Genomic DNA, 17,028 nt, shown 5'->3' with positions numbered 1-17,028 from the left:
CCTGAGATGCACCAGCAATTGCGTTGCCTAGAGCAGCTCTCTGCAATGTAGCATGTTTGCCTTTAGCTTAATTTTGCCTTCAACATCGTTTGTGGACTTTTCACATCCGCAAGAAAAGAAATATTAAGAAGGAAGGGACTTTTTTACTCTTTAAGAATATTGGTTGTCTCAAGCTGGACTGCTGGAACAAGGTGGCAGCAAAAGGATTAACAGGGTTAGTACTGCAGAGGTAATCTCAGATATGCAGTCTATTACACAGCCAGACCTGCTCTTGTACAATTTTTTAGAACATACTTTCTCGGGGAAGGAACATTTACTTGTTTCTTTTATGTGAATTTACATTTTCACAACTGTTCTAGCTGTAAGCATCCAGAATTTCCTGTAATAGTTAATCTTACCCTCAGTGAAGTAAGGGAGGATTCACCTTAACATCTTTGGGAGCAGGAAAGCTATATTCCTGTCCAAGAATGTCTATATGTTTTTTAGCGACAGAAAGATTTACCAGAGTTCAGATTTTGTTTGATGTCCAATCAGACAGTTCAAATTAGTTATGAGGATTAATTAAAATGAACACCACAAAAAATATAGAACTTAAACCACAAATGCCTTAGATCTTAGCCAGCCTTGAGCTGCTGTGGATGACTAACCTCCCCCTGCCTTCCACAAGGCTGTTTGCGCCTTCCTCTGGAGCATATGCTGCTGGCCATGGGCTGAGACTATACATAGAGTCACATGGATCTGGGCCGTAGTTCAATTCAGTGACTTCCGTGTTTCATTTAGAAATATCAGTAGTTCCTTCAGCTGTGCAGATACTTGTTAATCAAAGAAGGGAGACTGAAAAAACGACTGCAATCCCCATTTTCTTAGACTCATTTTTAACACTCTCCAGTTTTGAGAGCAGAGCATGGCAACAGTAGTGCTTTGCACCTGGATTCCCCATGCTATTGAAGGAAGAAACATCAGGACACCAAGTTATCTGATAGTCAGTGGCACTGAGAACTGTTCCCCAGAGAGCACCTTTGCTGCCAAACTCTGCCTTATGAAAGTAACTGGTGCCCTGGTCAGGGCCCCCAGTGCTAAAGGCATCCACTGACAGCAGCAGATCATCAGCTTCAATCTATCCCATCTTCATGCAATGCAAAGGTTTGTCCATCAGCAAAGTAAAAAACATTGTAGTCTACCAAAAAGTGTCTCTCACAATTATGAAAAAAAGATTTCTCTTAGGAAGAAAATGTTTCCTTTCAACACATTTGGGCATAACTTTCCAAGAATGTTTTACCTGGAAGGCACTTTTTTTTTTCTTTTTCTTTCCTTCTTTTTTTTTTTCTTTTTTTTTTCCTTTTAACATTTCTGTCAGAATGACGCATTTAGTTTCTTTGGCTTCTTATTTTAAGAAAACGCCATGTCTGTGGAAAGCATCTCAACAAGCTGGAAAGATAGAATTGGCATCAGACCAATGGCACTGCAGTTTGGTCTGCAGTTTGCCTAACAAGACTTTTCATTAAAAAGAAACCATCTTCACCCTCCAAATGCTGGGTCTGTCACATATCTTGCAAATTCACACTTTTCTTTCTTTTCACCTTTCAGCAAAAAAAAGCAAAAACAGAAGCCCAGGCCCAACAACAAAAATATGACTAAAAGCAGCAGTGATTGAGATCACCCTCTTGCTATTGAGGTGTGAGCACGTGGCTGCTGCAGCTGCTTTGAGAGCTCACCTGCAAGGCTCATCGGTGTTCCTGTTCCTTCCCAGCCGCCAGTGCCGGACCTGGGCCCAGCATCGCTCCCAAGATGAAGAGCTGAGGAGAGTTGCTGAAGGGGAGGAGGGTGCTCCTTTGTTGACAGGGCAGAGTGGCTTGTTTGACACCACTGGAGCCCAGCAGACTCAGTGGGCCTGCAGGAAGGTCCCACATGGTCTTGTACGCCCAGGGAGGTGCAGGAAAGCCTTCGTCCTCTGGCCATGCTGGGGAGTAACTGCCTTCCATTTTACAGATCCTGCCATTGATATGAAGATAAGGTCTGCTTCTTAAGTGCAGGTTTATTCCTGGCTTGTAAAGTTGCATGACATGATTACAATTTCTATACTAGCTACGTATTTAAATATTTCCTATTACCATGTTAAAACTATCATTCTGGAGGATCTTCTTCACTTTTTTCTTCCTCACAAATGTGATCACTTGTCACAAGCACTCCTAGGCAAAACTGCAAATGTGTCAGAGGGACTTGAGAGCTAACAAACAGCATAGAAAAGAAAAGCAAAGCCAGAACACTTTGCATCCATCCTTATCTTCCTCTAGGAAAGCGCAAAGCCTAGCAAATGCACAGCGACACTTCCAGCAGTTCCAAGTCCCTCATACTTAGTACTGCACCGTTACACACCAAAAAAACACACCTCAGTGGGTGCTTAGCACATGTCACTTGGGAAGGGAACTTCACAAGACAGCCTGCAGAAGGAGGTGAGCTGTTTGCTGATTATCTCCTTACAAGACACTATGCTGTGCAAGTCTGCCCGAGGTTTAGACCCACGCAGGTCCTCTGAGTTTCCCTGGTAATGATCAAGTTTGATCTCACTTGTGCAGAGATGTGATTCATAAAGAAGCCACTGCAAGTTGCCTGGTATTAATTTTCTGTGAGATCAGAATCTGACCTGATACAGCCTTTTTGTGTGTATGTGTGTTTATTTCTGTTTGAATCCTTTCAACAGGCGTTGACTGCAAACATTCTTCTCACATGACTGGTGCATTGTAATTTTTGCAGCTTTCTGGTGCTGTTGGTTTTTTAGGCTTGTAGCCTTTCCCCATACTTTTACATCTCATTACAAAGGAGAGTAAAGGTTCACTGGCTGGATTTCCAAAAGGGCAGACAAATTTATTGCGGCTAATAATATTTTCATCTACAAAACTAAATCAGCTGAGCAGCCAAAGCTTCTGATTGAATTAGGAGGATCCCATATTTGGGACTATTCTCTTGCTCTGTGTAATGCATCAGCAGTCCCCTGTCAGAGCTCAGTCTCCTCTGGTCATGAACTTGAGAAGGGGAGCATTCTGATGGCTCAGGGGGCTGGCTCCTTGCAGGTGTTTAAGGCTCCCCCGCCACCTGAGAGCCTAGAAGGACACGGGGACAAGGAGAGAAAGGCAAGGGGGAAAGAGCAGTGTGGGAGAAACAAATCTCAGTTCCCTGCACACCACGAGCAATTGCTCAGGGAGGATGGAGGTTGGGGGGAGCTTGGACAACCAGCTGTGTTGGCTTGGGCTGCAACTGGCTGATAGTCAGGGCACAATTTCCAGGGTGACATGCAGCTGCAGTGTCACAGCATGCCATTGCCCTGTTTTATTCTGCATGCCTTCGTTTCTTCTGCAACATCAAGTACTGGCAGCTGCTGAGGGATAAGAAAGGTTTCCTGCAATGGCAAAAATGTCTTACGATCCCATTTCCCCCTCATCTATCACTCACATGTGTCCCCAGGCTTCAGCTCACCAATCTTCAAGCCTCCTCCTTCCCCATCTCACCCCAAAACAGTTTATTTTCAGTTGGGAACATGTCAGTGGTCACAGCCAAAAGGACTTCCCACAGACACCTTGAGCAGCACACCTGAAGGGCTGGCAACCTGTGGCACAAGATCAGGAATGAACCTCCTGAGGTGGGCTCATATTATGTTGTCATCATATCAGAGGGTAATTTAACAGGTAACAGCATCTGAGATGGGAAATTCTGGTCTTCTTTACCACACTGTGAGCACAGGATCCTTCCACCAGCTTCAGAAATGTTTTCCTTATGTGCATCTCCTACCAAAAGCCATTTCTGGCAAAGCATGCCTTGCCTTGCCGCACCACTGGCTCTGGCAGGATTTTAACCTGGCAGAAAATGCTTTCATAAATGTCATCCATTAGCTTTTTTCTCCTCTCTCAGCTTCACTACATTTTATATCACATTTAAGTATTTTAAAAGTTGTGCTTATTGTATTAGTACATAAGAATTTTAAACAAAACTTTTTCTATGTTATGCATCATCTGATTGGTCCATTAGAGTATACAGAGTATTACTAATATCTGCTAACTAAATGTACCCAGTGATGGTTCATCACTTAAGTAAAAAATAAGCTTTAAGCCAAAGAAATTTTACTGTGATTCAGGGTTGTTTTCCTTTCCTTCTTTTCACAGTGTGAAAGTATTTAAAACCAGCTATAGATCAAGTTTATAATGGGAAGATTATAATTTTATTGTGCTCCTGGAAGGAGATAGGAGTCAGGCTAAATCCAGAGTATCAGTAGCAATTCTGGATTAATTTCAACTTGTGCACATCTTGAGAGTCTATCTTTTAGGGATGGGTAGCGTTCATAGCTTAATCATAGACATTTGCTATTATTATTAATCTGTTTCTGCTTATGACTCAGAGTACTTTGCTGCCAGAACACACTGCAAAACCCCAAAAGGCAGTGACAATGTGTGCATTCATTACGTTAGCAGAGAAGGCGAGGAAGGGGGGGAATGCTAAACTCATTTTACAAATTGAATTTATGGCTATTTATTATGAGTCATTTTATTGTTTGTTTCACCGCATTACCTCGCTGGAATCTCTGCTGAGCTTCATGCTGAGAGAGAGCCTGTGCCCTTGGGAGCCTTCCCAGCCCAGCCGGGCACCAAGTGCCTGCAGGGCAGACAGGCAAACCCTCAGGGGTCTGCTCCCATGGGGCTCAGACAGGGCAGCAGGGGCTGAGCAGGAGCCCCAGCTCAGCCCAGCAGCTCACAGACAGAGCTCATGTGTCCCACAGGCTGCTTTAAAGGGGTAGGTGGCCCCAGAACAGAAGCAGGAGCTGCTCCCATCCAGGCTGGTACCCCTCAGAACCAAAAGAAAAGGCAAAAAGATGAAACCTCCTGCTCTGCCTATAAGCCTGGTCACCCTCCCTAGAGGACCTCTCCCTCATTTACTTATTAGAGATAATTCCAGATCTGTCTCTGCAGTGAGCATGAAGGAAAAATGAAAATAAAACTGTTGGCCATCAGCAAGTATTGTCTCCTTCCTTTCTGGCCACACCTCATTTGAAGGAGCAGAAGCTCACAAGCAGGCTGCAAAACATTACAGATGTCAAGAGAAGCAAAGGAAACTCATTTCTACCTTTTAACAGCAGAGTGGATTGGCTGATACTCCGTTTCCCATTCTTCTGAGGCAGGATTTGTTTTATTCACTCCAAGGGCCAGGGCACAGTGTGGCCATGTGCAGGAAGAGAGCTATCAGTTGTCAACCCTGAACAGGATTTCTATGGTGGCTCTGTTTTCCCCATCCCAAACAGCCATTTCTTCCTTCATGTCCTGAGATTTGTTTCTCCCATATAAAAAATCTGCCCCCAAGCCTACACAACAAAACCTGACCTCTGTGCCTTCTTTCTCATTTACTTTCCACACTGGCCTTTATAGACCTGGCACCTTGATCCCTTCTTCAAGCCTTCTGCAGTGCCAGGAAATGCCTTGCAGGAATTTCCTCAGCTCAACCAGTTTTCAGAACTTCAAAGATTAAAAATACATATGTAAGAAAGAAAACCAAAGAAGTCCAAACAAATGCCAAAATACAGCATGGATTCATTTGGATATTAACTGAAATACAAGCAAATAAAGCAAATAAATGTGTCCAATTGACCGGAGTGGCTGGTTGGTTACACAACCTTCAAAACAAGGACTGGGCTGAGGATTTCAATGTGTTTGTTTCTCTGAGTCATAAGTGTATCAGGCTCCCTGGGAAAGGCCAGCCAAAGGAGATTGCTCTGTGTCTTCCTTTCTGCTTCATTCTGTTGACCATAAACAATTCCCGTACATGTTCTTAAATGGTACAAAATAACAGGAATTGGATCTGGTTCACAGGGAGCGCACCAGTGTCCCATAATCCTCATTGCTGCCTCCCTCCTGTCAAGTTCATTATCTCAGCGTGGCTGTTCTGTTGTGTTCCATTTCTATTTATATAACTTTTTTCTTCCCCTAAATCACTCTTTGCATTGATCCAGATATTTGGTAAATAGCAATGAAAGGCCTCAAACACAGAAATAAACACAAAATAAATTAAGGGTATTTTATTGTTTCTGCAGATTATTAAAAAAAAAAATCAACAAAAGTTGAATGAAATTTGCAAATGCTTTCTGTCCCCATCTTTTACCTGACAGATTAGGGTCCCGAGAGGATACCAGGAAAAGTTGGATATTGGAAGTCTGTCATCTTGGACTTAGGCTTTGCATGTGTCAGATTCTTATGGCTGCTGGGACAGAGAGCACCTAATTCCCAAACTGTAGCTTGTGGATCACCATGCCTTTACCACAAAATCACTCAATTATTTAGTGACAAAGATCAGCTGAACCTCTCTTCACTTCCAGCTTCAAGGCCTCACTGAGAGCAACTAGAAACATCATTATTTATTAAATGTCTAAATAATACTTATTTTCTGTAATAGTTAGACTTGTGGGTTGTAATAAAAAAGAGACTAAAAATGTTCACGCTGCAATCCACCTGCAGTTCAAAATTTAGGCATGAAAGTGTGTGCTGGAAGCATGTGAGTGTGGGACATGTATGTGTGCATGTATAGGTGAAAAACTAAAGGATGACAGTTAAGAGATAAGCAGTTAAGAACATACTTTGCACATGTTTTTATGTTTTTAACTAGACCTGACACCAGTTCTTAGGCTGTAAATTACTTTGTGCTACAAAATGCACATGTACATGCTTAGTGCACATACACTTGCTTAGTGCTCAGCTTTTTTTTTTTTTAACTGGACTCATACAATATCAAGTTAGAGAGGCTAAAAAGATACAACAATTTTGGTGAAAGAGTCTGTCTTTCCTAATTAAAAACCTTGCCTATTGAAACTTTTCTCAGTGGTCTTAGCCACTGACCAAACTTGGTCTGAACTGTCTGCCTGATGTGCCTGTAATGTTGGTAGAGGCTAAAAAGAAACCAAAAGAGCTGCGTTCTCCATTTCTTCTGTGAAAAGATAAGTAGCATGTATTCTTATTACAGTGCTTACACTGTATGAGGCCAACAAAATGTTTCCCTGGTTAGCCCCTCTCCAAAAAGCACAGCAAGCTTCCTTTTGTGCAGATGCTGCCATCAACAGCAGAGTGTGTCTGGCTGTGCCATGCCTCCTGCAAGGCTCACAGTGAGGCTCTCCTTTCATTCCCATCTTCCTGTGTGCTGGAACTCGCACCCGGGCAGTAGGTTTCCTGCAGAAAGCAAAACACATATTTCCTAGACACTGCTGCAAAGCCAGCCAGGACAAGACTCAGCTCTCAATCCAGCCTTGGGAACGAAACTCTGTTTGTTCTTAGCAGCAGTGCCTAGTTAAGGTAGGAGATGACACTCTTGGCTATATCTTCCAATCTAAAATAGATGCCATCTCCCACTTCTAGGATCAGTGCTCCTTCATGACGTGACATTGGAACTACAAGGGCAATTGCATTCGTTTCACTCCTTCCTTGTGGGCACCACATGGCTGAGGTGTCTGTGGCTCTTGTGATCCAGTGCAATAATTCCTTGAGCTAGTGTTGAGAGTGACGGTTGTTCACTGTATTTCTATGCAGCAAATAATGCAGCCTGTCAACGGCACTGTTCAGTGTCCTGAAGATTTCTTTACACTACTTGGTCTGTATCAACTCTCCTTGAGCTGCAGCAGCAACATCTGCTGCACTTACAACACACTCTTTCACTTCCTACTGTGACTCTTAAAAATAATCATTTGCAGGGGCAGAAATCACACCCCAAGGACACATACATCCATCTGTCCCATATAAATAACACCCAAATTCAGATACAGCTACTGACTGCAGGGATCTTTGTTCCCTGAGTTCAGCTCTATCTCCACTCCCACAGAGCATTTTCTGGTGAAGGGAAGTTATCACCCCAGACCCACTGGATTTGTTTTTACTACAGCTTATGCAGAGCCATTGATCTGTCAGACATCCCTTTTCTGAGGAGAGAGGAGAATAGGGATGGCACATAGTCATAATTCTTACAGCAACAGGCTCTAAGCAGCAAAAGCTGGACTAGAAATAACTCTTGCTTTCTAGCAAGAGTCTCAGGGACAGACATGCAAGCTGAATGATTGGTTTCCATTTTTTTTTGCTGTCTCCACAGCACAAGGAAAAATAGAAACCTTCATCACACACATGTATGCAATGAGAGCAGAGGTCAGCACTGGCACCTGATGTGGTTTCAAAACTGCAGCAGCGGTCCCCCAAAGTCTATTCTGCTTGGCAGGCAATACCTTTCTCCTGCATGAAATAAAAACAGATACAAACCTGGGAACTCTAGTTGCTGCAAGGGACAAACAGTGAACCACATGGTTCATTATTTGGGATTGATCAAGGTCCATCCACCTGGACTTCTAACTAACCTTCAGGTGGGGTTTTCCCCATAGTGACTGAGAAAAAGTAACATCATAAATCTCTCCTGAAACGGTCTTCTCACAAGATTTTTGACCCATTTGTGCAAACTGTAGTAGTTTGGAAGGTTCAAATAAAGGTCAGCCAAGCATTCAGTTTTGTACCTTCCAAATTGTGGAGTCTTACCCCACCACACTATCATCCAGCACTGACCATTCTATTATCACTTCAAATTACCTGCACTACAATGGAGGTATTTACAGGTGGAACTGTAAAAATCAGGTTTCAATGGGAAACAATAGAAACTTTTCACTCCAAGCAGTATGCAAATAAAAATTGACCATTTTGCACAAACTTTCTTGAAGTATTTTTGCCTGATTTGGATTCTTTTCAACTTTTCATTTTAGAAAGCATTTATCCTATTTTTAAACAAGAAAATATTTTTTATTCACTCTACAGTAAACTCTAGTTATTAGGATGGAATTAGGCAGTACAAAAATCTGTACTGTGCCTATTTTGAAAATGCAATAAAGATTTTAAAATGTGATGGTTTTTAATATGGAGCATTTGGATGATTAGCAAAAAGGGACCACTATATCATCATAGTTGACAGAAGACACTAAACTTCTGTGCAGCTTCTAGGTTTTCAGATACTTTCTTTAGTTACAGAACAGTCTCAGAATATGGGCTAAAAACATTTACTCCAAATTAACTAAGAAGGCAAATATGAACAGCACAGTCCTCTTCAGACTACCCCAACCTGTCCAGCAATATGTGACAGAGAAAGAACCTTGTGCAGATCTCAGTTTGGCATGTTCCCTAGTAGCTGTCTGCACCAGGTGCTTTCACATTGCCCAAGGTAGAAGAGTTTCAAAAGGCAGAAGCTTCCAGCTTTACGGTTTTCCTGGAAAACACCAACTTCTCTTTGCACTTTTACCAAAGATGAACAAACAAAAGAAATTGCATCCCACATTGAAATGAAAACAATCCATGACTTCTGCCTGAATTTCTTTAGCCGCATCTGCTTTGCATCTTGCTAATCTTACAAAGTCTTTTTGATTCTGAGTATGTGGTGGATATCCAGGATGCCTTTCATCCCAGAACCTGTGGTTGTGTGATCTGAATGATCAGCCAACTGCAGCAGCAATATTGCCTCACTCTTGAAGAAACAGCACAAACATGCCCCTCTAGGATTCTTCTTGCAGAAGGGGCAGCTGGACATTCCTGGTACATATGATTTGTCAAGGAGACAGAGGTATCTGGAGAAATAAGCCAATGTTAAGATATTTCACAAATGATAATAAAAGTAAAAAAAAAATAACTAAATTTTGGATGCAAAGGGAAAGATAGCTCCTTCCTGACTTGTCGTTAGCCGCAGGTCATAGACAACAAGATTTTCTCCTTTGACATTATATTGACAGATTTCATTCTGGTCTGCAAATAGGAGATTTGAAGTTGGAGGGAAGGAGGGTCTGTCTCCAGCCTTACCAGAACAAAAGCTGAAATTCACCTTTTGATCTTCCAGCTCTTACAAAATCAAAGAAAACAGAAGTAAGGAGGTCTCTGTGACCCAACAAGGGTTAAGATGTAACATCCACAGGTTCTGAACTGTGAAATATATTCTCGTGTGTTCATGGCCTGGAAAATAAACACATTTGACCACAGTAGTGCTGAGCATCTGGTTGTTGGATTAGGGCTAGACAGCTGGAAGCCTACAGTTTAAAAAGCGTTATCTAGAACACTGGTAAACAGAAGCGTTTGTTATAAATGTCTGAGTAGCTGAAAGGTCAAGAAGGAAATACAGGAACAATGGGAGACAATAAAAATGCTAACCCAGTTATTTACTCTGCTAAACCAAATAGGAAAGTTTGAACCAGACATTTGGGTTATTCCTTGCTATAGACCACATCCAAAGTGAATGAAGGAGTGTTCAGCTTTAGCAGAACAATGTTTATGAGAAAAATGTTTTCTTAGATGCTGAGAAAAAATAATACTTTTTTATAAAGAGTTCCTCCTGAGGGATCCTCCAGAATCAGTATCAATGTCCAGTGCATCTGCCTCTGCTTAGGGCTGGGTTGATCACATCTAGCTTTGGGTCTCAAAAACATAGACATCCAACCTAAGTTAGTTGTCGCTACATCTTCCACGGACAATGGAGAGTGCTAGACATCTTCCCAGTTCATTTCACTGGTCTTAGCAATCTATTTCCGTCCAAAAAAACTCACAAGATGATTTTGAGAGCCATCAGTATAATCAGGTGCTCAACATCTGTTTGAGGGCGTGGGAATGCTAACTATTCCCTAGGCCATGCCTGCACTCCCAGCATACTCCCTCTGAGCAGGCTGGAGCGAAAAGAGCAGAAGCCTTGCTGCAAAGTGAGCACGAAGTCTAAGAAGACTGTGACAGAACATCAGGGCTGTATGGAGTGTCTGCAGTGGTTCTATTGTAAGCCTAAATAGCATTTCATGTACAAAGTAATCTTGTGGCATTCCGCACAAACAGATTATGTCACCCATGTTGTCTCCAAAAGAGACCTAAGAGCACTAACTACCTCTCTGTTCCAATACATTACACATCTGAGCGATACCAGACTAGAAGAGGCTGGTGGTAAAATTAGAGTAACTTCAAAGCCCTGCCTTACCAACAGCAGAGCAGATATAACAGGGATAAGGGATTCCTTCTCCCATTGAGGTAGGTGAGGGTGGGGAGGAGAGACACTGTTAGTTGCTGAATCTTGGGAGCATGTTATTTTTATATAAATTCTGTTAAAAGTTTTCTGAAAATGTAAACACATACAATGAAAGCCAGTTGATGTATGCCCTGATCTCTGAATGCTCCGATCAGTTACTAAAGACAGAACACAGGTGGAAGGAACTAATGAGGTGGTGGTCAAAGGCACCAAAGGGCCAGTGTGAAAGACTGAGGAGTCTTCCAGAGACTGCCCAGTGGATTTTTCTAGTATCTTACAACATCATGACTGGGCGAAACTACTCTGTTTGTTAGTTTGCAAACTAAGAAAATGACTGAGCTGTTGTCAATAAGCAAAAGTGTGAATAATAAATCATCTCACTGAGGACTTCTAGCTCATTTCCAGTGTACTGAGGAGGGAATGGCTCTCATAGTATAGGATAAAAGCTCTCAATAACAGGTAAGTCTTCTTTCCAGGTATGCTATACAAATCTTCCTCAAGTGTAAAGGGAGACAAAACAGAAAGGAGTTGAACAAATACAGAGGACAAAGAAAGGAGACAAACCAGAAGCACAGATTACTTTTTTTTTATTATTTTGATTTGCCGATTTGTTTGGCTTTTTCAAAAGAATTAAAAGATCATGAAAATGTACAAGAAGACTATATCCGCACATACACATCGATGTCATGGAAATATATAAAAGTGAAGGCACATTGTAGTAACTGCAACCTTTTAAAGACCCTGTATTTGAAAAGCTCATTCAAAGTTATTTCAGTAGGTAAACTGCAGAAGCATCCCATACACTATATTCAGCTTTATTCACTTATGGAAAAATCCTTTGGAATCTAATAGGAGTGAAGCCCAAATGGTCCAATAGAAATTACTTTATCCAACATTTGTAACCCTCCTATACAATTCTATAAATTGATTTTAAAATTCTGTAGGAAGACTACCACTCTATTAAAATCTATTATATTTTTTTCCATAAGGGCTACGTGCAAAAGCACTTAAAGCAAATATTCCCATGTTCTCCTGCAGCAAAAAATCTCCAGCAAAACCTGTGACCTTCAATATACCCATTTGTTAATAGTCAATTGATTGATACTAGAGAAGAGAGAACTTTCCTTTTCTTTGGACTTAATGGTATTTGGAAAGAGACCCCCCTGCAATCCATCCAACAGGGCTCAGTGATGTGAGAAAGGAGACCACTAACACATCAGTGCTCTGTACTATTGGAAGGGAGACCCCCTTTTGCACTGATTTAGTGCCTGGAAAATCTGCTCCCCTTACGCTTTTTCCATGTGATTTGCTGGAGCTCACTCTTGCTCCATTGCTGGGAAGGCCAGGACATATCCCCTGGCAGTTTTTAAAACTTTTATAAACTGGAAAGTATTTTGCTGGCTTGAACTTTGCTTGCCTAGAATCTATGAAAGATGCTGCTGTTATTGTTGGGGTGTTAGTTGAGTTAAATCATGTTATTAATTCCTGTTCAATGGGGTGATTTGATTTATTATTAAAGCTTTGTTATTTACGTCAGGATGTCAATTAATTCAATTCCCAATTGCTTATTTGTGCTTCATCCCTTTGGTTCATTCCGGTATGGGCAGGAACTAAGAGTGGGGGTGGGGGGGAGTGGGGGTGGAGGGGTGGGCGGGGGGGAGGGGAATGTATTGTTCCAGCTTGGTTTCCAATTTGTTGTTTTAGTCTAGGTGACAAGGCCAATCTGCAGTGATTCAAATACCTGTAAGGTGAGAGAGAGATGGGTGTTCCGGTGCCAAGAAAGCAAGGCCTTTTTCTGAGCAGAGTCTAGTTTGTCTTAATAACATCTGCATTTTCAAACTCCTTGAAATCTGAGGAAGCCATGTTTGGGGATCCTCAGTGTTTCAGGTGAAACAAAACTGTGGGTTTGTGATAAGAATCCACACATATTAAATGCTAGTCCATGGGCACATCATGGTATTTTTTTCTAAGGTGGTGAGTTGGTCATCCCTGAGTTTTCATCAGCTAAAATATTGACTTGAAATCCTGGAAGTGTGCGTGTGCTCCTGTGTATGTGTGTGAACAGAAAGGATGGGGGAAGAGGAAGCATTCTTAAGTATCCTTCCAGTTTATATAAAAATCATACAAAGATCTGAAAATGGGTATAAAGTTGAGATCTTAAAGCCATTTACCATTCAATGCACTCAAAATTTTCCAACAATTCACTCACTTACTTGGCTCCTCACCTACTAAATTCACTGTGGAAGGATTTAAACAAAGAGTTTCATGGAAATGGGAGACCAAGTCAAGACCATATTCCTGTGCTGCTGAAGAAATATGTCTTGAGTAAAGTGAACGTAATATTTAGTGTGCCTGGAATGGAGTTTTAAGCTATAGTATAAGCTGGTGATTTGTGTACTTTGAACCCTATACTGGAAATAATACTAAATGCTAGTTTGGGTAAAACTAAATCCTGGGACAGCTTTTGTCTCAGTGGCTCATTCTTCTATTAAAGTGAAGTTTATCATGTCTGAAAGCAATCACACTGGAAAACCATTTGGGGAGTACAAATCAGTCTCCTTAAATACAACCCAAAGTTTCCTGAAAACCATAAAGTACTAGGAAAACATCAGTTTGGATGTTTGTTTATCTGCCTACTTATAAATGCATCAGCTGCAGATACACAGAACTTATTATGAAATACCACGGCTAGTTCCTACCATCAGCATTAACAAAGACTTGAAGGTAGAACAAAGCAAACAAACATGTAACACACACATTTATCTGTGCTGGCAATTAACTTGTGGATTAGCTAAGGAAGGGTCACGGGGATCTCACCAGATCATTACCTAGGATAGGAAACAGGTGGGCTGGAAGTACCAATCTGCTCATGAAGAACTCCAACCTGCTCACCAACTACGCTGTGGTCTTCTGCTGCCTTTTCAGAGCATCCAGCAAGCTGTTCCCCAGACTCCACATTACAAAGCACTCTCCCGCTGTGCTCCATCTGCAGTTGTTCAACACAGGGGCACTATATGTGCTTAGTATCAGCGGCAGCAAAGTACTTCAGGAATGACACATGTAAGAAGAACTTTTGGAAAGGTCATTTTAATCTGTCTCAAAATAGGGTGCTTCTAAGAGCCACAGTTTGGACAAAAAGATATTTCAAGCTTATTCTTCAAATGTGGCATTTCTAAGAGGCCTGGACCTGAGTTGTGTGATTCTGATCTCTGGACTCATAAAAACATAGAAAAGGTAGGATGAATCATGATAAAATATTTTCTGGCCTGGTCTGAAATAGCCTAGATGAGTGCTAGCATAGCTGGAACGGATCTCAACAGTTTTGTTTTTCCTCATCAAAATAAGCATATGTGCTCAGCTCTGTATACAGCACATGGACGGCAAACTCATGGGGTATGGGCAGATGGACAAGAATACTGGGATGTCTGTGCAGAGAGAAGGGACTCATTGAATTAGTTGAATTTCTGTAGATGTAAACAGACCCTGCTAAGCAACATAAAATTACTAATGAGCCATAGTTCAGTGAGAATCATTGGCAAAATGGCATTACCTTTGGCTTCACTTTTTGTTATGAAATTACAGTAAGTAAATGAATTTGTGAACTTCAATTTCAGTTCTTTTGCTCTGGGCAGAAATTAACTCTTCCTCTTCTGTATGGGCTTTCTTCTCTCCTGATACCACAAATATCCCTCATTTTTTCTTCTAAAATCAACTTTACTTTACACAGCGCTCCTGGACCACTTTCTTACCAGTTTGAAAGGAGAGGAGAAATCCAGGTGGACAGGGAGAACAGAGTTCAGTATTGCTCCCAAAATGTGCTGCAGAGCGCAGCAGTTATTTATTATTGTTTTTTGACAGGCAGTGAGGGCTACTTTTGAACTGTTCCTTTCTCCAGGAATGACCCTCTGAATTACAGGTATAGCATACTGCATTACAATGGTGCGTGCATGCTTGTTGACACTAAAATTACCTGTGTTTCAAAATAAGCGTATTGGGGGGGGGGGGGGGGGGGCCTGCGTTGCATAGAAAACTGTGCAATGTGAAGCATTCCCTGATGCTGGCACATGGGCTCTGGCAGACCACCCACACGCTGTCTGCCATATGTCATCCACAGGACAGAAGTACAACCCTGCTGAGATCTGAAGTTATTGATCCACTTTTCAGACAGAGATCATGTTGTGGAGAATGACTAGATTCTCAGCCAAAAAAAGGGTAAATCATGTCTTCACTAGCATAATTCTAAGTAACAGAACAAATTCCGCAAGGATGTTTCCTTTTTTCACAGAAACTACTAAAACCATCAGCACGTACCCACTATTTAGCAATTCCTTAAAATAACCCTATCATTAGGAGGTGGCAAATACAGTCTGGTTCTCAGTGTTTATTCCAAGTTCTGACCAAAAATGCCCCAGTGGACATGCTGCACAGAGACCAAAACCCATGAAGTGCCTGTAAAATGGTTGCAACTGAAGACAAAGTGCCAGCTAAGACTAAGCGAGATTTTAAAAATAACAGCGCTTCATGGAAATATATTGCAAATGGCTTTAAAAACACTGATCTTTTTCTGTTGTTAAGAAAGCAGTAAAAATGAAATTTACTTTCCAGAAAACACAAGAAAAGAATAAAGCAGATGGCATTAGTGTCTCACCTGTGTTAGCAAAAAGAGCACACACCACAAGCACAGGTGTATCCCATAGTAACCCAAGTAAATCCCAGTACAAGGGCTACTAAAAACTTACTATCCTCCTGTGAAGGGCACTGCTCAACAGAGGAGCCCAAAGTAGATATAGTGTCAGCATATACTGTACCCATGGCAACATGGATTGTAATACCCAGTTTGAAAACTGAATTTCCTCAATACAAGAGGAATATGTTTCTCACTAATCCCAAAACACACACTTAACATTCCAAGGTGCTTTGTACCAAGATAAAACTAACCTAGTCCCAAGGCTTCACAGCATATCTGCAGCCTGCCAGGTTCTCTGCCCGCTTACCTTCAAACCCACGCACCGCCTCCTCCAGAGGGCTTGATACCCTGGCCATGCCCAACACGTGTTTTTCCTAACTTCCCCTGAGGTTCTGCATCTCTCCCTTCTGAGTTCACACTTCCATGCAGCCACGACCTCAGGGATGAGAACGGAATCCTAATAGTATTTCTTCTTTCAGTATCGCCTCCCAAACCCAACCAGTGTCACTTGTCCAGGTGAAAACCCCAGACTTACAATTTCCCCATGTGTCTAAATTAGCTGTCAGGCACCACTTTGACACCTGATTCTCCGTTTATAAAAAAAAACAAACCATGTAGCATTGATTCAGCAATTACCCAACACTCAATAAATCCACTACTGCTTGATTTACCTTTAATAATAAATCAGGCCTAGCCATGACTTATGAGGCAACTGACTGCCAACTGCAAAATGCCGGTCCCAAGGGCACCTCCTGGGTTTGAAACACTAGCTAGGCCTCTACTTGATTTGAGCAAACTTCTTGGATGTCTCTGAGCTTCTAACTTCCTCCCACAACTCTGTCACTGTAGGAAATTACCACTCCTGTACCTAAATCATCCTTTTCAGATCCATAAGCCCAGACAGGAATGGTGGATGGAAGGAAGGAAGAACCTCTGGAGGTCTTGTTGGTCTGCTGCAGAGCGGCAGAAGATGCCTTGTAACTTCTTTTGAATGACAAAAAGATTAAAATGGATGCAGGTGGCTCACAACTCCATTGTCTGTCTTATTCACTGTGCTGGATACCTCCCTAGACATGGGGTTCGGTGTTGGTGACAAAAGACACCAGCATCTAGATCCTTGTCTTCTCAAATATAACTTCGTGCTCTTAACGAAGAACAGCAGCTGGGGAGCCAAGGACATGGGAGCAGACATAAGGCTTCTTTCTTGAAACTTTGTTCCTAATCTACCACTTTAGCTATATTTACAGAAGAAAGATGAGTAAGTCAGAGATCATTGTTTAAGTTTTTTCCAGAGC

This window comes from Falco naumanni, chromosome 6 (assembly GCF_017639655.2).
Source record: "Falco naumanni isolate bFalNau1 chromosome 6, bFalNau1.pat, whole genome shotgun sequence".
NCBI classification, from domain to species: Eukaryota; Metazoa; Chordata; class Aves; order Falconiformes; family Falconidae; genus Falco; species Falco naumanni.
This window is presented reverse-complemented; position numbering follows the sequence as displayed.